Genomic DNA, 21,212 nt, shown 5'->3' with positions numbered 1-21,212 from the left:
AGAATTTAACTGGAAAATGAGTTTGTTTAACTCTTTGTCGGGGATCTTCTCCCCGCTATTTCGCTGGGAAACTTGGTAGATACATGAGTTTGTAGGGAACTCAATGTCGGGGAGCTTCTCCCCGTTTTTAACTTTAGATTTTATTCAAACTAAAGTTTGGTTTTAAGTGTCGAGGCATGTCCTGTGTCGGGGATCTTCTCCCCGTTTTTAGGCTTTGTTAAATAGTTCTCCCCGGTTCCTCTGTTTTGTTTGCCATTTTGATAAGGGCTTTTGGTCGGGGACAGCGTCCTCGTCCTAACTTACGCCCTTTCACTTGATTTGCGGTGAAAGGGTGGATTTGATTACTGTCGAATTCACTTTATTTTCGCTGCTTTTCAGGTACTCAAAATGTCCGACGTGGAGGAAGTAACGGGGAGCCAAGCCACGTCGAAACACAAGCTGGTCGACACTATTACTGACCCAGAGCTGGCTTGGGTTGCGCCCGAGCCCCGGGGGATTGCTTCGACGATTACCGCGCAGGATCCGCGGCTTTTTACTGTCGTCGAGGAGGCTGGTTCAGAGAACTGGGAGGTTCATATGCCCGCCGAAGGGGAGCGGGTTTGTTCGTCGTACGCAGGATGTAGTTTTACTATGTACGAGATGGCGTTCAAAGAGTTGGGGTTTCGGCTGCCCTTCAACGATCTCGAAGCCGGAATTTTTGGCCGCCTAAGAGTGGCTCCTTCACAGCTTCATCCAAATTCACTAGCGTTCATCCGGGCCTACCAGATCCTTTGTCGGTATCTGGAGGTGGAGGCTACTGTTGCCCTGTTCTTTTATATCTTCCAAATCCAACGCCAGAGAGTCGGGGATCGGCAAGGTTGGATCTCCTTAAAGCATCAGTCGAGCAAGATTTTTAGGATGTTCGTTGAGTCTGCTCGGGGATTCAAGGAGAGATATTATGTGGTGAGGGCATTGACGGAGTTTGCCGAAGATTCCCTCCACATGGAGAAGCCTGTATTCAACGAGGACGGGACTCCTCAGTTGGACGAGGAGGGGGGACAGGTAACGGAGTGGGTTCTCCGGTTTCCCTTATCGTGGTCGTCAGAGCATTTTGATTTGCGGACCGACGAGTATCTAACTGCTGCCGAGGATCTTACCCCGACTGAAATGGCGGGCTTTCAAAAGCTCCAAACATATGTAGATGGCTTTAAGCCTTGCAAGGTCATGACCAGCTTAGGGGAGGTTGCACTGGACAAGCATGGTAAACCGAGGATCGAGCCTCGTTTTGTTAATACCAAACTGTTGTTGTCGTGCAAGACTGTTTCAGCCGAGGACACTCTGCTGGGTATCCGTTTTTCTGCCTGCCCGTCTTTTACTTGTAATAAATTTGAATATTTTATGTTTGATTTCTCCCCGTGATTCTGACCACGTTTTTAACTTTGCAGGTAGAATGGCAGATCTTGCTAGTGAGCTTGTCAGGATAGCTGCTGAACAGAAGGGAGAGAAGGCTAGGAAAAAGGCGAGGAGGGCCAAGCCAACCATTTTGATGGGCGATCAGGGTGCTTCGGAGAGCGTCTCCCAATCTTCCCCGGTAGGCAGTTCAGCTGGGACTCCGGGTGGTCGGTCGAAGAGGCAGCGGGAGGAGCAGATGACGCCCATCGTCGACTTGTCAGAGGGGGACGGTGGTTTCGTCCTCCCCGCGTGTTTGAGCGACCAGAAATACTTCGACAAGAATCCCCTCCAGGTGCCCGCTTCAGAGAAGGCTTTTATACTGGGCGCTTCTGCCTCTGCCCGACAGAAGCAGCTTAATGAAGATGTTGCTGCTGTCATCCGTCTGGCGGAGACAGCCTTGGTGCTGAATGAAGGGGGACCAACTCATGAGGTGGAGAAGTTGGCTGCTCGGAATGCCAAGCTGGAGGGAAAAATTGTGCTGATGGAGGGTGAGCTGATCGATCTGAGGGGGAAGCAGGAGAATTATGGCCAGCTGCTGAAAGATGTCAGGGAGAGCCGGGATGAACTGGAACTTGTGAAGAAAAATCTTGAGGGAGTGGAGGCCCGGAGTGCCGAGGAGAAGAGACAGTTGGAAGGGGTGATAGCTGACCTACAGTCCAAGCTGGCTCCTGCTGCCGATGAGGGTGCTGAGATTTCCAAGATGGTAAGTCGGGCTGACCTAGTCAAGGAGATCAAGAGGCAGCGTGGTCTGATGTTGGCGAGCATGATCCATGGATGGAAGAATGCGATCGCCCAACTTAGGGTTGTGAATGCCGAGCGTGACTTGATCACTGAAGGTATTCACAAACTCAAACGGGTTGAGAACGGGCAGATCATCATTCCCGAAGAGTACAGGGAAATGGAGCTTGAGGAGGAGAAGCTGGATGAGGAGGCGGTTGATGATGAGGACGAGGAGGATGAGGAAGTCGAAGAGGAGGTTGTCGGGGAGGAGAGGGCACCGGAGGGCAACCCCGAGGGTCATGATGAAAGCTCCTGATCTTCCCCGGATTTTTATTTGGGCCTGCGCGCCAATGACTTGTAATTTATTTGTCTTTTTTTTTGTTTCATGACAATTTACTTTTGGGGGCCTGCGTGCCCGGTTTTTGTAATATTCGAACAAGTGGGTTTTTATGCCCGGTAATTTATAACATTGATACTCGTTCTTTAATCCTGCTCGTCTATTTTGTTCTCCTCGTGTGTATGTTTAAATTATTGCTCTTTGTTTTTGCTAAGTTATGCCTGTGTGAAATATGCATGTCTTTATGCTTGCTCGTTTTTAACTTAACAAATTTTTGGTTTTGATATTGGTATACTTGCTCGACATTGTTGTATGCCTGCTCGACAAAACCGTTTTTATATTTGTAAGTTTTTTGTTGCGAGCGCGTTTCGTCGAGGAGGTCGTCCTCGGATTTAACTAACTAAGCGCCTAGAGTTGTTTTCTGAGGCTAATACGGACGCCGACACGTTGTTGTGCCCGCCCCCGCGGCTTGAACTTCCCATCGCGAGCTGGGCGTTAAGCCTTGGCACGAAGACGAGGAGCTTGTCTCAAAGGTCATCCTCGTCGGGGAGACGCTCTGCCCTTCCTGAGCCAGAGTATCTCCTTTTCAATTATTTGGAACGAGCACGTGTGCCCGCGTGCTTTCCGTTGTCGAGGTGTCGGGCTCGTTGCTAGAGGATCCGAGCAGCCTTTTAGAAGTGTTTTTTGCTTTGGCAATAACTTAGCTATAATATTGTTTTAATTTTTGGGCGTTCCAAGGTCGAGGAAGTTTCTTTCCTCGAAGATCCTCGAGATAATATGCGCCATTTTCTGTTTTGTCAATGACGCGATATGGTCCTTCCCAGTTGGCCGCCAGTTTACCATCCTGGGAGTCCTTAGCATTTCGTCTTAAGACGAGGCTGCCCACTTCAAATTCTCTTTTGATGACTTTGACGTCATGTCGGGCAGCTATTTTCTGTTTAAGGGTGGCTTCTCGAAGGGATGCCCCCGTTCGGATCTCTTCGACGAGATCAAGCTCTTCACGGAGAGCTTCGTCGTTCATTTCTTCTTCGAGCGGTTGCTCGGTTCGGCGAGACGGCTCGCCCACCTCCACGGGGATGACTGCTTCTGTTCCATATACCATTCTAAATGGAGTCTCCCCGGTTGTGGAGTGTGGTGTTGTGCGATAGGCCCAAAGGACGCTTTCTAGCTCCTCGACCCATTTCTTTTTGTTTTGGTCCAATCTTCGTCGTAGGCCGCGCAGGATTACTCTGTTGGCGGGCTCGGCTTGCCCGTTAGTTTGGGGATGTTCCACGGAAGTGAAATGTTGCTTGGTCCCCAGGGCAGCGAGGAAGTCTTGGAATCCTTTGTCCGTGAATTGTGTCCCGTTGTCCGTGACGACGGCTTGTGGTATCCCAAATCGGCAGAGTACGTCGCGTTTGAAAAAACGGAGTATCCTGAACGACGTTATGTCGGAGAGGGGTTCTGCCTCTACCCACTTGGTGAAGTAGTCCACGGCGACTATTAAAAATTTATTTTGGTGCAGTCCCTTTGTGAAGGGGCCAAGTATGTCCATGCCCCACCAGGCGAAGGGCCATGGTGACGACAAAGATTTGAGTTCGTGGGGAGGAGCTAGGTGCATGTCCCCGTGTCGTTGACATTTGTCGCATTTTTTCACATGGTCCTTTGCGTCTTGCTGCATGGTGGGCCAGTAGTATCCTGCTCGAAGAGCTTTCCTGGCCAGCGATCTTCCTCCCAGGTGCTGGGCGTTGATTCCCTCGTGTACCTCGCGCAGGATGTAGTCGACTGTTTCCTCGTCGACGCATTTTAGGAGTGGGATTGAGAACCCTCGCCTGTATAACTTTCCGTCGAGGATGACATATGCGCATGCTCGACGTCTTATTATTGCAGCTTCTTTTTGATTGTCGGGGAGGGTTCCATTTGCGAGGAAGTTATAAACGGGGGTCATCCAGCAATTTTTGTCGCCAATGACATTTATGTCGAGGACGTTGGTCGTCTTCTCGATGCTTGGTCGAGGGAGTATTTCTTGAATGACGGACTTGTTTCCGCCTTTCTTTTTTGTGCTCGCCAGTTTGGACAGGATGTCTGCCCGTTTGTTGTGCTCGCGTGGAACGTGTTGTACTTCCACGGATTGGAACTTAGTGATTTTTTCCTTCACTAATGCTAAATACTCGGAGAGGTTATCATTTTTGGCTTGATACTCTCCTAATACTTGTGAGGCAACAAGTTGTGAATCTGTGAAGATTTTAATTTCTTTTGCCTCCATGTCTTCGCCCAACCGTAGTCCTGCCAAGAAGGCTTCGTATTCTGCTTGGTTGTTCGATGTCGGGAAGGATAGTGCTAGGGATACCTCGATGATGATCCCGTTCTCGTTTTCCAGGATAATTCCTGCTCCTGCTCCCGTGGCGCTCGATGCTCCGTCGACGAATATTGTCCATTTGTCTGCCTCACTTGTCGTGGAGGCTGGACTCGTCATTTCGGCCACAAAGTCTGCTAGGACTTGTGATTTTAGCGCTTTCCTGCAGTGTTTTAAAAACCGGACCGGACCGGCCGGTCCGACCGGTTGAACCGGGAACCGGAGGGTAGACCGGTCTGGTCCGTATGTTGGATCGCCCATGCTATTGGACCGGTGAAAACCGGTAAAACCGGTGAAAACCGGTGAAAACCGGTGAACCGGCGGTTTTACAAAACCGGCGGTTTAACTGCATTTTTTTTTTCCTGACCCAAAACGACGTCGTTTTGCCAAAATTTTTTTTTTTTTTTTTTTTGGAGAAAGTCAGAAAACTAAATATTAATTATTTTTTTTGTAACGAGATATTATTTTTTTTTGTAAAGAGAAAACTAAAATAATAGAAATTAGAAACAAGAACGACAAAATCACTTTTCATCTTGTTGCTACTATATGAACCCTAGCGCAGCAGCAGCAGCGGCGGCAAGCAGCAGCGGCGGCCTTCTCTGAAGCAGTTCTTTTCGTCAACCGTCGTAGCTTCATCGGTGAGTGTTTCTATTTCTTTCTTTGTGGAGTCATTAATGAATGAGAAGTAATTTTGGTTAGAGTGAAATGAGATCTGAAGGAAGGTGAGTGATAGTGGTGCTATGGTATTATAGAGGATAGAGATGTTCTTGGAGTTGGAGAAAGGAAAGAAAAGGGTGAAAACTGAAAAGTGAAAAGGAACAAATAAAGAGAGTCACGTGCAGGGAACACACAAAAGACAAACATTTATCTCAAAATTGGGTAGAGGTTTCCCATATGTAAATTTATTACAACTGGTATCTTGACCCGTGAATACACCGATAAAAATATTGGGTTGGAGGATTCACCACATAAAAATACACAGATAAAAATACTTATTTGTGTTTGATGGTTAAAATTTATTTGGATTTGTATTTTGTACTATTTTAATGGGTGTGATGATAATGTTTAGGATTTGAATTTAAGAATTTGTGACGTTGAGTTTATGAAATTTTCAAATTTTCATATTTTTTTATGATTTTTTTAACTATATAGAGACGGTTCAATAACTATATAGAGACCGGTTCATTCCACCGATTTAATCCGGTTTAATCCGGTTTGTCATGCGGTTCGACCAGTGACCCAATGGTTCGACCAATGAACCAGTGACCCAGTGCTCTCGCCGGTTCGATGACCGGTCCGGTTTTTAAAACACTGCTTTCCTGCTTTCGTAACGAATGTCGAATTCGGAAAGCTCGAGGGACCATTTGAGCATCCTGCCCGCCATGTCTGGTCGACCAAGCAATGATTTGATGGGTTGGTCGGTTCGTACTATGATTGTGTGTGCTAGGAAGTAGTGACGTAGTCTTCTTGCTGCGTTGATCAAGGCAAGGGCCACCTTCTCGATTTGTGTATATCTGAGTTCGGGCCCCTGGAGAGCCTTGCTTGTAAAGTACACTGGTTTTTGTCCTTGCGTTGTTTCACGGACAAGGGCTGCGCTGACGGCCTCAGATGCGACGGACAGGTAGATGTATAACACTTCCTCGACATCCGGGCGCGAGAGGACTGGGGGTTCGGACAGGGCCTTCTTAAGATGTTGGAGGGCCTGTTCACACTCGTCCGTCCATTCGAACACAGCTTCTTTCCTTAGTAATTTGAAAAGCGGTAATGCGTGTTGAGCAGATTTTGCTACGAAGCGAGACAATGAGGTCAGCATTCCGTTCAGGGTTTGTATAGATTTTTTGTTGCTCGGAGTTGGGAGCTCCGTAAAGGCACGACATTTGTCGGGGTTGGCTTCGATTCCTCGTTCTGTTAGGTAGAATCCGAGGAACTTTCCTGCTCGTACCCCGAAGGTGCACTTTTCTGGGTTGAATCGCATGTTGTGTTTTCTGGCCTGCTCGAAGACCTTACACAAGTGGGCGGTATGGTCGATTTCCTCATGGGATTTTACGATCATGTCGTCCATGTAGACTTCGAGCATGTCGCCTATTTCTGCCCGGAATACTTTGTTCATCATCCGCTGGTATGTAGCACCAGCGTTTTTTAGACCGAAGGGCATTACGTTGTAGTAATAGTTGCCCGACTCGGTCATGAAAGCTGTTTTTCCCCTGTCGGCCACAGCCATTGGGATTTGGTTGTATCCTGAATATGCATCCATAAAAGACAATAATTTAAAGCCAGAAGAATTATCGACTAATTTATCAATGCAAGGTAGAGGATAGGAATCTTTAGGGCAAGCCCTATTGAGATCGGTATAGTCAACACACATGCGCCATTTTCCATTAGATTTTTTAACAAGTACAACGTTTGACAACCAGGTAGTGTATCTGGCTTCAGAAATAAAATTTGCCTCTAGGAGGTCTTTTACAGCTTTTTCAGCAGCCTCCGCTTTTTCGGGAGACTGCCTACGCCTACGTTGTACTACAGCACTAGCGAGTGGGTCGACAGTAAGTTGATGACAAGCGATGTTTGGATCCAGCCCGGGCATGTCGGCAGCGTGCCATGCGAACAAGTCAGCATTTTCTCTAAGGCAGGCTTTCAGCTGCTTCCTCGCCAAATCGGGGAGCCCTGTCCCAATCTTGACTCCTTTTTCTGGATCCTCGCCAAACTGGACTATCTCGAAATCTCCATCTGGAATGGGGCGATAATGTTCTTTGCTCGCGTCGTCGTCCTCTTTCTCCTCCTTCTTTAGCTTTTTCTCCTCCTTGTGCTCTTTCTTGGAGGTGCGGCTGTCGAGGTCAACAGAGCTCACATTTGGGGCGGGCAGACTTGATGATGCTTCCGGGGAAGGCTTTGGTGGTGCTTCCGAGGAAGGCTTTTGCTTCTTTGGGTCAGGAGCCTTGCCAATGAAATTGTTGCCTTTGGACGCTGCGTCAAAGCATCTTCTTGCAGCTTCAATGTCCCCGTGTAGAGTAGCAACCTGCCCCTTATGAGTATAGTACTTCATCTTCAGGTGGGCAGTAGAAGGGACAGCAACCAGGTCTGCTATGGCCGTCCTGCCGATGATGCACTGGTAGAGGCAAGGGCAGTCCACGACCAAGAATTTCACCCTGATCGACTTAGCAGTCTCTTCGGAGCCAAAGGTGACGATCAGGTCGACATAACCCCAAGGCCTAGTAGTTGCTCCATTGAATCCTGTGAGGTCTGAGCCCATGTATGGGGTGAGGTGTGTCTCGTCCAGCTGTAATGTTCTGAATAAACTGGCGTACATGATGTCGCATGAGCTCCCCGGATCTATGAGCACCCGGCGAACGTCCATGTTGGCCATATCTGCCCGGACAAGAAGAGGAATCTGATAATTGGCCGTCCCACCGGGCAGCTCTTCGAGATAGAAAGCTAAAGGCATTGATCGCCCTTTTGCCTTGTCCAGCGTCGCGTTCATATTCGAGGACGTGTTGATGAGATCCTCGAATTTTCTTTTTATTGATCCGACGGTGTGCTTGTCCATGTGACCGCCGGATATGACGAGTGAGTCTGTGAAGTAGTCCCCCGTGGTAAGCGTAGGACTAGTATGGGTGTCCCCAAAACCGCTGGGGATAGCAAAATCTTCAGGCCGGGAGACGCTCATAGCTATCTGCTTGGCGTTGTTCTTCCCGGCTGGTTGGGGAGGTACTTCCTCGACCGCGCGTGTCTCCGCGGCCTCTGGTCGAGGGTCGTTGTTTCTTTTCACGAACTGTCTTAGTTGTCCGTTTCTGATCATGATTTCAATAGCATCCTTCAGTTGGATGCAGTCGTCGGTCCTGTGACCATAACTTTTGTGGTATCGGCAATACCTATTTTTGTCTTGGCCGGGCTTCAGGGGGGTTGGCTTTGGTTGCTTCACATTTGCTCTGTCGAACTCAGAGATGTGAACCTCAGCGAATATCTCTCCCCGTGATTTGACGAGGGGGGTGTAGGTGGCGAAAGTGCTTGGAGGGCCACGAGGCTCTCGTCTTTCGCCCCTCCTTCTGTCTCTGCCCCTCTCGCCACCCCTGTCGCCGCCTCTATCGCTTCCCTTGTCGCCACCCCTGTCATCGTTCCTATGGGAGGACTCGCGGGCAGGGTGGCTGCTTCCAGGGGAGAAAATGTGAGCTCTGTTGACCTCGACAGCCGCACCTCCAAGAAAGAGCACAAGGAGGAGAAAAAGTATAGTGAGAATGAATCAGAATACCTGGCTCTCCTGTCTAGGAGAGCTTATATAGTGCCCCCAGCGCTGGGCCAAAGGTTGGTCTATTGGGCCGGGATAACCGGCCCAATAGACTCAACTGCCAAGATAGTCCCTGTATCGTAGGGGAAGGCCGTTATTCGCCTTTATCTTGGTTGGAGCCGTTCCGCTATTCGCGGGTAAGGGATAAGCTCCGTGACAGCTGTGGCTGGATAAAGGAGCACGTGCTAAACGTGCTGCTTAGCTGTTAAGCTATGGTTGAATGGATCAGCATGCATGGTTAGGCGAGCACGTGTTTAACGTGCTGCCTACCCATTATGTCGAGCATGGCACGTCATTGGTTGACGTGTCGGGGAAGTCTCCCCTTATTGGGCTGTGCCTCAAATGTCGAACAAAAGGGATTGGGCTAGCTCTTGGCCCAGTCCAGAACATTTTCCAATGGTTAGTTTTGAAATATGATTATATATTTATATGTTAGTTATGAATAATTCTATTAAGCTATATACTTTACAATGGTTATTATGATACTGATTCTGTTCTAAAAATGGGACGTTGTTTAATCCGTCATATTTTTATTCATTACATTCCTGCTTTAAATTTTATTTATGCTTGAGTTTCAATCCAACTATTGGCGGGGCTGCTGCAAAGGCATGCTCCGTTATTTTATGAATGATTATTTTCTTCTTTATTCTGATTTTTGGAACCTGCTTACACAGATTTCTTAGTTAGAAATCATTGCTATTGTGTCGTTGATCCATATGAGTAACTCAAGAACATTATATGGTACCAACCAAGGACAAGGAGTTCTGCTCGAATTTGTCAACCTTAAATATCAAGTTTGAAATTTGAAATACAGAGGTAGGGACTGACTTTCACGTACTCCGTAAATTTAGTAGTCAGCTTTGAAAAGATATCTCCTTACCAGAATTATTATATATATTCTCTTGCTGTAAAGGCGGATAATATTCTATCCATAGCGACTTAACTTTGACAGTGTATTCTATTTTTCTATGATCTCATTTCAGCAAAAATAGTTCCAGAAGAGTGTTCCATTATAGTCAACCTTCAAGCCAAGTAGTACAAAATTATCATTATAGAGATTCGCTGCATCTGTGTTTCAGTGATTATGCTTTTGGTTATTTTGTTTTATTTTATGGCATTTTGTGTTTCAGTGATTATGTTCTGTATTGTTCAGGAAACAAGCTTCTGCAAATTGTTTCTATTTTCTGTTTGAAATTTCTTGCTGCTTGAAATTTGCAGGAGCTAAAAGTTATGAAAAAAGAAAAATTCAAGTTTCCGTGATTTTGGCCATCAAGCATTTCACAAAGGAAGTTTCAGGTATTTCTAATCAAATTTGCTTTAAGCATAAGTTATTCAATCTTTGTTATTATTTATATACCAAGATACGATACAAGATAATATGAGACCCAGTTTTTTCTTTAAAAATATACATTAATGGGGTGCAATGTTCATAGCAATATGGCAGCATCATCCATTATGCAATAATTTTAAAAGCTATGACGAATTTTGAAATGTGTTTACTATTATAAAAACAAAAGCATATGCAACTTTTAGATAACACATGATTGAATGTTTAAGAAAAATCAGGTGAGATTAACCAAAGATATATATCCCACTATATTAAAAGCATAATAAAATCATTGAGATATCTAAGGATTCAGAGAAGTTGACACCTCTTAAGAGTGACTGTGGAACTAGCCAACAACAATTTTGTTCTTAAGGATAGATATAAAAACTGTTCTTTCATATGTTGCTACTACTTTTATATTTGAAGCTTCTACTACTACAGATTTTAGGCTAATGGATGTAGGTTTCTATATTAATTATGACTATGACGACAAGGGATGTCGCTTAGAGGATAGTATGTATCAGGTTGTTCTTCATATACAATACTCATAAGGTAACATTGTGAAAGATTTTGGTTTTTGTTTGTTCATTTTGTTTATTTTTAGGTTCTTTGTGCTCATTACACTCCCAATCACCCACATATTTATGCTCTTTGTGCTCATTACTCTTATTGTTCTAATTTTTACTTGAATTTTGATTGATCAATTTTGCTTTGGTTGCTTACTTTCTTTTTGTTATGTTTTGATTTATTAAAGAACAAAGATTTTAGCAACTTACCAAAAAAAGACCTTTCCAAAGATTTTAGAAACATTTGCATAAGTTAGAGGGTTATGGTTGTTTGGCCCTTGAACTTAGGGAAAATTATCATTTTGGTCCCTAAATGTATATAACTCGCTTTCATATTTGTCACTGAGTTATACAAACACATCCACAAATGTCTTTTCTATTAGTCGTTTTCAATGTAGTCAGGTTCGCGCACCGGGTCGTAGGATCGTACGATCCTACGTGCTCATGAAGGCTAAACGAGCTAAGAACCCATGGAGGTTCGTTTTTGGGGCTTTTTGAAGTCAGGTTCGCGCATTTTTGTGGTGGTGCGTAAAGCAAATACCAGGTTCGTAAAAAAAAAACGATTTGGGTTTAAAAATGGTTGGGCCTTGCAGTCAAACCGGGTCGGGTCAAGACACAGAGTACAAAACACGCTTCTTTTTTCTCAGAAACCCTAAGAAAAATACGCAGAGAAGAAAGAAACGCCGTCATGTGTATTCTCAATTCTTCAATCGTGATTCAGCCTTGCTTCCTTCATAACATCTCGTTCCTTTCCTTTTGTTTCCTTTTGTTTCCTCTGTTTCAAACCTAACATCTCGTTCCTTTCCTTCACTTTCGTTTCATCTCACCTCTCTGTTTCAAACCATCTCTCTGTTTTCATTTCATCCATCTCTCTGTTTTCATCTATCTCATCTCTCTGTTTCAAACCATCTCTCTGTTTTCATCTCATCCATCTCTCTATTTTCATCTATCTCATTTTTTCCTTTATCCTGTCTGTGTTAATTTTTCCTTCATCTGCTGTTTTCATCTCATCCATCTCTCTGTTTTCATCTATCTCTCTGTATTCATCTGTGTTAATTTGTCCTTCATCTCTCCTTAATGGCTTCAACCTCAAATGTTGGAGCTTCTTCTGCTGCCACTGTTGTGAATGATAGGTCTTCCTTTTGTGAATGATGCATAGGCCTTTAATTGTGAATGGTGCATAGGCAGTTGGTTACTTATTTTATTAACTTAGTACTTGGTTGGTTATGAAGTTATGAACAATTGGAATGATATATATGAAATATTAATTAAGTTTATTGTGTTCATGTATTATTATTATTATTATTATTTTGTGGTTCTGTGTATATGTATATATGTGAAGTTACCATTTTACCCTTAAGTAGGTTCTTACGAATCGAGCTACGATCCCGACCTTACGACCCTCCACCAGCCTCCCGATCCTACGTAGGATCGCGAACCTGACTACATTGGTCGTTTTAGTCCTCAAATCTGTTTGAAGTAGTTAATTTAGTCCTCAAATGTTTATGGCAACGAGGCGTCATCATGGATGCTAGTGCTTCTATGTGTGTGCTATGTGGTTTAGGGCCTGAATCAGCTGATCACTTATTCGGTTCTTGCAATCAAATCTCACCAATTTGGTATAGTATTCTTAGATGGTTGGGTGTAGAGCTTGTGCCTTCTCGTGGTGTTTTTGGGTTTTTTGAGGCATTATTGGGCATGGGAATGGGCATGGGTAGAAAAGATAGATTGAGGTGGTTGTTAATTTGACATACTATCGTGTGGACTATTTGGAAATCTCGAAATGACGTCTTCTTTTCGGAAGGGGCTTTCTTTGTCGAGTGTCTGGTCGATAGGGTGAAATCTTGGAAGTTGGTAAAAACACTGACTCCCTCTGTTCCTTTTATGAGTGGGGTATCCACTCTAATTCCCTACTTTTAAGTCATTACATGTGTATGCCTAGAAATTATATCAAATAAAATTTATAGGGATTAAAAACTCGCTTGATGTCAACCTCTTTTTTACTAGTACGAAATAGAAAATGAATATTTCGGTTACTGGTAAGTGGAGGTCGGGGTGGGGAGTAGGAGGTAGCGGATGGAGTTGGAGGAGGAGTTTATTTTCATGGGAGTAGGAATTGAATTTGGAGTGGTGTGTTATTTTAAACAAATTTGAGAATTTTAACCATATTTGATTTTCTCTTCTTATGTAACAAAAAATACAATTTGATCAAATTATAATGATCTTATAAAAAAAAAAGAAGCGTGCAATGCTAGCTAAAAATATTTAAATATTTTTAGCATTTAAGCAAATGTGTTGTGTTTTCCCTTTACAACACTTAGAAAATGTCTATGTAGACCAATACGTTGTGTTTGTTCATTAGGGTGCGTTTGATCTGCTAAAAAACATGAGACTGAACAACTTTTGTTGTACCTGTATGATTAGATAGTAAGGGACAGGACAAAAACAACATTTTTTGTCCTCACTGAACTACATGACAACTTTTAGTCCACATTACAAACTCATTTTATTTTCCAATATAAAGATGTTATCGCCTTATATCTCTCTGGTACAGTTTTGTCTTGTCCTGTATTATCTTGTTCTGTGTTGTACTGTTTTGTCCAGTCCTTACTGTTTTACGAATCAAACGCACCGTTAAACATAATGAAGGGGTAACATAAAAAAATTCTAATAGTTAAAATTCATTATTTTTTAGGGTTAAATAAGCAAATCAATGTGTTGTGTTTGTCCCTTAAACATACTTAATGTGTATAAATCTCCTAAAATGTTAAAAACAATTAATTATTTTTAGCACTTGCCTTGATCAATACGTTGTATTTGCCCCTTTAGAACACTTAGCTAATTAATGTTGCTTCGGTTGACCAATGTATTGAGTTTGTCCTTTAGACACACTTAGTGAAGCATAAGATAACAAAACTTTATAATCATTTTCTTTTTTTAAAGAATTTTATACTCATTGTTTTTTAATGACAAATATATTAGTATATATAGATATAGTACAAGAGAAAGTTCAGGAAATTAAAGAGGTACCAGAAGCACACTCCACTATAACCTAACAATCTCTAAGGTAAAATAGAAAAACAAACACGCAAATGAAATTACAAAGCATCAAGGAGGCACACTACCACCAAACCAGAGTCTCTCTAAGGCACCACCACGAGAACAAGAATACCCTTGGGAAGAGAGAGGCAAAGATCAACCACACGTAGGACAAAACAACAAGAGGGCCACAAAACCTCCTGACTCATCGAGACCAACAAAAGTTGTGATGGAAAAAATTTAAGGGATCAAAACTTGTTGAAATATTTTATAGGAATTAAAAACAAAATTTGAGATATTTATAAGGATAAAAAACTCATTGAATAGTAAAAAAATCCTAATGATTAGAAAGTTTTTTATCTTATGCTTTCACAAAGTTAGAAGATGGAGGGGGAGGGGAGGGGAGGTGAAGGGGTAATCTTAACCAAAAAATGTTTCTTTTTATTAAATAAAAACGTTTTTTATTCTTGAAAAGAAAAATTAAATTGTTAAAGGGAATATTTGTTTTGTTTTTAATTTTTTTTTTCAAGAATAAAGAACGTTTTTTTTTTTTAAAATGATTTAATAAAAAGAATTATTATTTTTTTTGTCAAGATTACCCCCTCCCCTCTATCTACCTCGAACCAAATCGGCCCTAAAGAGACAAATTCAACACTTTGAACTACCTAGGAGATATTTGCTATAAGTGTTCTTTTTTTTTTTGGTTACATATTTGCTAAGTGTTCTAAAGGGGCAAATACAACACATTGATCAACTTTTAATTGCTAAAAATTTCTAATTGGTTTTAATATTGCATGTGCTTTATACACTATAAATTGATGAAATCAAATCATATTCTATTTTGTTACATGTGAAGAGAAAAAAATATGTCTAAAACTCTCAAGTTTTTCTCCACTATGATTTTATTTCTTTTCCTATTTCTTACCGCAAAAGAGGTTGATAGTACGTCAAAGAGGTCAAAACCGTCAAAACCCACTCCATATTTTCTTATGATATGTAAAACTCGTGATGATTGTCCAGATATATTTGTACCCGACATTTGCATGTCTATGTGCAATCATGGCAATTGTGATCTTCATTTTGGAATAGGGCCTGTGCCACTGGGATGGACATAGAGCATCAAACACACAAACATCAGCAAAAATTGTATTAGCAACCGTTAATTATATTTTTATTTTATGTAATTCATGCACCTTGCAACTATAACCTTGTACTCTAAAATGTTAGTAGTGAAAAAGGATCTTTTTGTTGAAAATGTTGAACCAGGTGGAAAGGCCATTTTGGTAGGTTTTTTTTATCAAATAGGACCAATATGGTGTTCCGCTTTTTCTAATTGTTGTATTGGGTAGAGTACTATGTGTATTTCTCCTACACTACTAGTGTGGATATAGTAGGCAAGATTTTCATGAGGGTGGAAGGAGGAGGTCATTGTTTATTGTTTATGATCATTATTGCTTATCCTTTTGATATTGGTTCTCGTTCTATTGCTTTACATCAAGTTCCTTTATTGGTGTGATTTTTTACGATGAATTCGCAACAATTGCTTTCTTTATACTCCATCCGTCTCAAATTATAAGGGAAAAAATAATTTAAAACACACTTGTTAAGAAAAACCAAAACATAATAATTTAATTTTTTTTTTGTATTTTTATTGAAAATAGTTGTAATTGGAAGAAAACAATATACAAAATTGGACCACAAGCATATTACCTCTTCTCCATCCGAAGAATGTTTAGGAAATAAGGAGTCCTGGTTGAGGAAGAAACACAAGCCCTCGGGTGCTTGTCATCCGATTATCTTTCTTTGTGTCTCAAGAGGTATTCCTAATCCGATGATCTTGATAAATCAACATGTCGTAGATTTATATATACATGCTCATATGTTTATTTGACTTCCACACTAAAATAAGATTATGGATTTAATCTTTATTATTGAGATTATGGATTTATATATACATGTCTCTTACTTTAGAGCAATACATAGAATCTAACATATAAATAAGCAAAATAGGCTTTTTCTAACATGCACCACTTGATTAAGTGGTGCATGGTGCACAAATCTTCGATATTTTTATATCGTTTAGATTATCCATGAATTTTTTAAATTTTTTTGAAAATCATTTGATATCTTATTGAGACCCATTAAGATTAACGGTATTGAATAAAAATCCATAAACCGTTAATTTTGACAGGTCTCAATAACATATCAAATGATTTTCAATTTTTTTTAAAAAAATTTATGGATGATCTATACAATATTTTTGGTGACTTGTGCATGATGCACAACTTAAAACACTTCTACACCATAGACTTTGCCAGCAAAATAAAGTGGGTTTTGGAGGTTGGAGAATAGAAGGTGATGTAGCTTTCTTTATTTATTGCTTTGAGGAGTTGGTACAATTGAGTGTTAAGGGTGTTGAGATTGATTTTTGGTTTGACAATGGCTAAAACTAAAAGAGAATGTGAAGAGGATTGTAGAAGGAGAAGAAAGAAGAAGAGAATGGCAATTTTTTTTTTTTATAGAGATGAGTTGAAAAAGAGAGTGAGGGATTGAATGTGTAGAGTTAAATTTTGAATTGTGAATTTGAATTTGAATTTGAATCGTGCATTGTGAATTTTGAATTGTTGAATTGTGAATTTAAATGGGTAGAAATTGAATTTTGAATTGAATTGTGAATTTTGTAGAAAAATCTAAAGGTGACATGTATTAAAGGGAGATGCTTACGAGTGTCTTGCGGATTTAGATCTCTACTTTTAAAAAAATTACATTCACCCAATAACGGAGATATGAGTGGCGTGGCTGGGCCGGCCCAGCACAAAAACATGTGAAATTACTATAATACCCTTAGTATTATAATAAAATTACAAAGATATACTTTATATATTATATATTTTGCGTGCTATAGTAATGAATTGTACAGGTAGACGAGTGGGAGTTGAGATCCTCTCTATTTCTTATGTTTTCCATTTCTTCCATTACCAAAGTTTTTAAATATTTTGGGGTGTATAAATGACATTTGGACCCACTTGATGTCATATTTTTGCATATATATTCCCAAAACTATATAATAATGGAGGAAATGAAAAGAATTGAAAATGAAGAGGATCCTAACTCGACGAGTGGTTACTAAATTTACAAGCAGGTTGTGGGTTAAATACCCTGCCAACATGTTTTTGCATTTTTTTTCTGTTTTATTTTTTTAAAAAAAATAACTTTTTACAAGCAGGTGCAGGTGACCTTGTTGAGGAATGCATTTAGACCACTACACCAACAAAATACCTTAAGAATAATTGTTTTCATATCATAAAAAAAAAATCAATAATTATTTTGTTGGTAGTTTTGGTAAATAATGTCATAATTTTTTAAACTATAGAATTTTTTTTTCTTTCAAAGGATACTCATTTTCCTATCGATTTAAAGACCTAATATAAAGATAAATTAAAAAATTCCTCTTTTGTGTGCGAATAAAACACAATTTTTTATCGATAAAACATTAACAATTTCTATTTTTCCAAAGAAATCACAACCGTTTTCAATTAAGAAAAATTATTCTCCTTTTATCATCAACTTTGTACAATTATTATAACTTAAATTTTTATAATATAATTTTTATATTTAAGTTATATATTATAATTTTTTAGTGGCCCATCCGAATATTTTTTCCTGGCTCCGCCACTGCATTCACCTACTCCCTCCGGTCCTTTTTATAAGAAACACTTTGGAATTTTTATTTGGTCCTTTTTATAAGAAACACTTTGACACAATTCCATTTGTACCCTTATTAAATACAATCAAATAATTCATTATAATACTAGTGCATTAATTAGAGAGGCCTATTTCCCATGCTAGTCAAAGGTTATTTCCCATGCTAGTCAAAGGTTAGTTTTGGAATATAACATAAAATGTTAGAATCATTAATGAGAAAATTTACATTCCTTGGTCTGTGTGATTTTATCAAAGTGTTTCTTATAATAAGGACCGGAGGGAGTACATTCATTCATATTACGCAAAAAAACTTCTAATTTTCTTCATTTAATGCAAAACATGAGTTAAGTTTACCATATTACGTATTTTGAAAAGTGTAAAAGTGAAATTAATGCCTAAAATAAAATAGAATTAAATAAGGGTATGTTATTGCTTATAATAGTGACCAAAATTTGAAATATTTTTTTGCTTATATTTGTGTCAGGAGAGAGTAGGTGGTAATAACAAAATTGTCCTTAAAAATAAATTAAATATAGCTGAAGGTAATCTATTATTTATATGTTTAGGAGTTTTTTCCAATGGAAACTTTCATACATGGCATTCTCTTGATCAACCAATTATTTTCTAATCTTACATGGCATCTTCTAAGACCACATTTGCTTATGTGTCGTTTGGTTAAAACTCCTTAAGGTTTACATATCCAATTTTGGTTGATTTTGAATTCGATCTTATCTTCTTAATTAATTTGATCTTATATTATTAATCAATCACTATCATCATTCTCACAATTGCCTTAATTATTACACGTTTTCTATTTAATTGTTTTAATACTCTGTTACTAATTATATCATGGTAGGAACCAAAATGACAAATTAAGGAATGTTAATTAATATTGTATTCCAGATTTCAGTATAAATATAAACAACTCTTCTGATACATTTTTTCCAACTTTCTCCCATCATTCATTCTTTCTTTTATTCTTCTGTATTTTCTTTCATATTTTTTTCTCATGATCTATTTTTTTTTTCATGTGATTCAGGTGATTTTTTATGCGTTAAATCCATATTAAACCATGATCCTAAGGACATAGTCGTTATTTTAGATGGAACAATTACAAGCATAATTTTTCATGTAACAAGAAATTCGATGCTAGATTTCAATAATTTAATTATGTCTATTATATAGAACGATTTGTAGTTTTAGGTTTAATGATTGTATTTTGTAATTTAGCCAATATTTATAGTTTGGGGTTCAATTTCAAGATCTCACGAGAAAAAACACTAATCATCACTTCTTATATAATTTTTATTCCTCCTCAAAATGATGCGGATGTTCTCTATAAGCATTTGTTGAGATGTCATTTTCTCACAACCTTTTCAATTAGCATTAATTCATGTACTATATTAATTTTTATAAAGTCAATTATTTGGCAATATGACGATTATCATTATAAATCAAATTCTAAAGTTGGACTTCATCTACTTTATTTGGCAAAAATCGTTATTTCCAATTTAGAATTTTTTTAATTATTTATTGTCGGTTAATTTACATTATTGTGCTCCACCAAAAAATAGATATTCATGCACATTATTGTAAATTTCATAAAAAAAAAATCAAATATAGAATAAATCAAATAATTTATTGACCAGATTATTTTATATGAACAATGTCTATATTCATGTCTTGATTCAACTGAAACATTAAATATGGAAAGTTTTAATTATTAATCCACTAATTTTTGAAATAGATTTAATTAAATCAATCCCAATTAATTATTAATATGATTAATTACTATTAAAGTCTGGAAACAAGACTCTACAAAAAAAAAATTGGAAACAAGATCATTTTGTCCTATAATTTATCAGATAATCATTATTATTATTTTTGACAAACACAGACTTAACTAATCAGATAATTATTATAAAATTAATATTAAATCATATTTACAATTTCGATGTTCTTCCTATTTCGATCTTTATTCTAATTTCTGACAATTTACGTAGAATGAATATTTCACACGATTATTTTACAACATATGGGGAATGAATATTTAATTTACACGAACTTTTGATAGAATTTTACATGATTATATAATTTTATCCTATGTAAATAATAGTTGAGATGATAATTCAGGAACATAAATTTAACTTCGTAAAATCAAGGAAATTAATTTGTCTTTTTCCCCAATTGTTTTTTAAATATTTTTATGGAAATTTAACACAATAATTATTTTAAATGATTAAATAATAAAAAAAGTTAGAGTTGCGACTGACAAAAAAAATAACATGGGAGTGAAAGATCACTCTCCACCCTACTTCCCTTTTAAAATCACTAAAAAGTATTATTTTTTATATTTAAATAAATTACATTAAATAAAAATAATAATTTTATAAATAATTAAAAAATCACAAAATAATAAAATTTTAATAATTTATATTTTCCATTGAACATTAACCCGTGCAATCGCACGGGTAAGTTAAACTAGTACTTTATTAAACATAGTAAGTTTTTTACAAAAATGTGTGTAGTTAATGTATTGGAAATTAGTTTGTTAAGGTAGTTTTGTTGGTAGCTTTTAAGATATTATCGAAGTGTCGTGATTCAAACTCCGAATTTTTCAGTTCTTTATATTAATTTATGTGAATATAATCACTAGACTTTTTGATAAAAAAAATGTATTAAAAATTAAATTTTTTAAGTTTTTAAATAGATTATATTTTTAAATGAAATCTTTAGAAAATGTCCTAGGCTCCTAGCAAATAGCAATACCCATTAAAGAAGCAAAAGAGTATAGTCTAAAATTTAGACCAAATAGTTGGAAAATCATGTTGGAAAATCCATGTTATTTAGAACCTGGACTCAGAGATTTAGTATCTGGACGAAGAACAAGCCAAGTTCATAGATAAGAATAAGAATGACAAACGTGCTTCTTTTGTACACATATCACAATTTTGTAATTTCATTTTGTGACTAATATTCCAAAATTTTGTACTCCCTCCGTCTTATTAGACCTTTTAATAAATATAATTTGTCTCTTGCAACCACAAAAAAAATAAATAAATAATTTGTCTCTAAATATAACACTTTTTATAAATTTTTAAATGTACTTATTAATATTTTTTTCCACATATTACCTTTATTAATACTACTAATTTACATTTAATATATTTAATATAAAAAGTAATATAATAATATTCACACATATTTCGGACAAATTTATTACTTTAACAACTTTTTATAATGTGGTGATTTTTGGTAAGAATTTCTATAATAAGAAACAAAAGGATTATTTAACTAAAACATTAAATTCAAATGATTAATGGACTCATTATGGCAAATCATTCGGAAGAATTCGGATTCGATTTCTAACAGGAACAATTTTTAGCAAAACTTTAATTACTTCGCAGCCGAACTCTAAATTACAATTTTAATCAAACTTTACTTATATCGCAACTAAACTCTCACCCGAC

At 38.4% G+C, this 21,212-nt stretch overlaps 1 long non-coding RNA gene across 1 annotated transcript; it reads left to right on the top strand.

Moving 5' to 3' along the window:
- The first annotated feature begins 9,666 nt into the window (after nt 1-9,666).
- On the top strand, nt 9,667-11,122 carry LOC123884694. The gene is made up of 2 exons (XR_006800901.1): nt 9,667-9,921; nt 10,324-11,122. It is a non-coding gene; the product is annotated as an uncharacterized LOC123884694 (long non-coding RNA).
- Nucleotides 11,123-21,212: the final 10,090 nt, after the last annotated feature.

Source organism: Trifolium pratense, linkage group LG5, assembly GCF_020283565.1.
Source record: "Trifolium pratense cultivar HEN17-A07 linkage group LG5, ARS_RC_1.1, whole genome shotgun sequence".
Taxonomy (NCBI): domain Eukaryota; kingdom Viridiplantae; phylum Streptophyta; class Magnoliopsida; order Fabales; family Fabaceae; genus Trifolium; species Trifolium pratense.
This window is presented reverse-complemented; position numbering and strand designations above follow the sequence as displayed.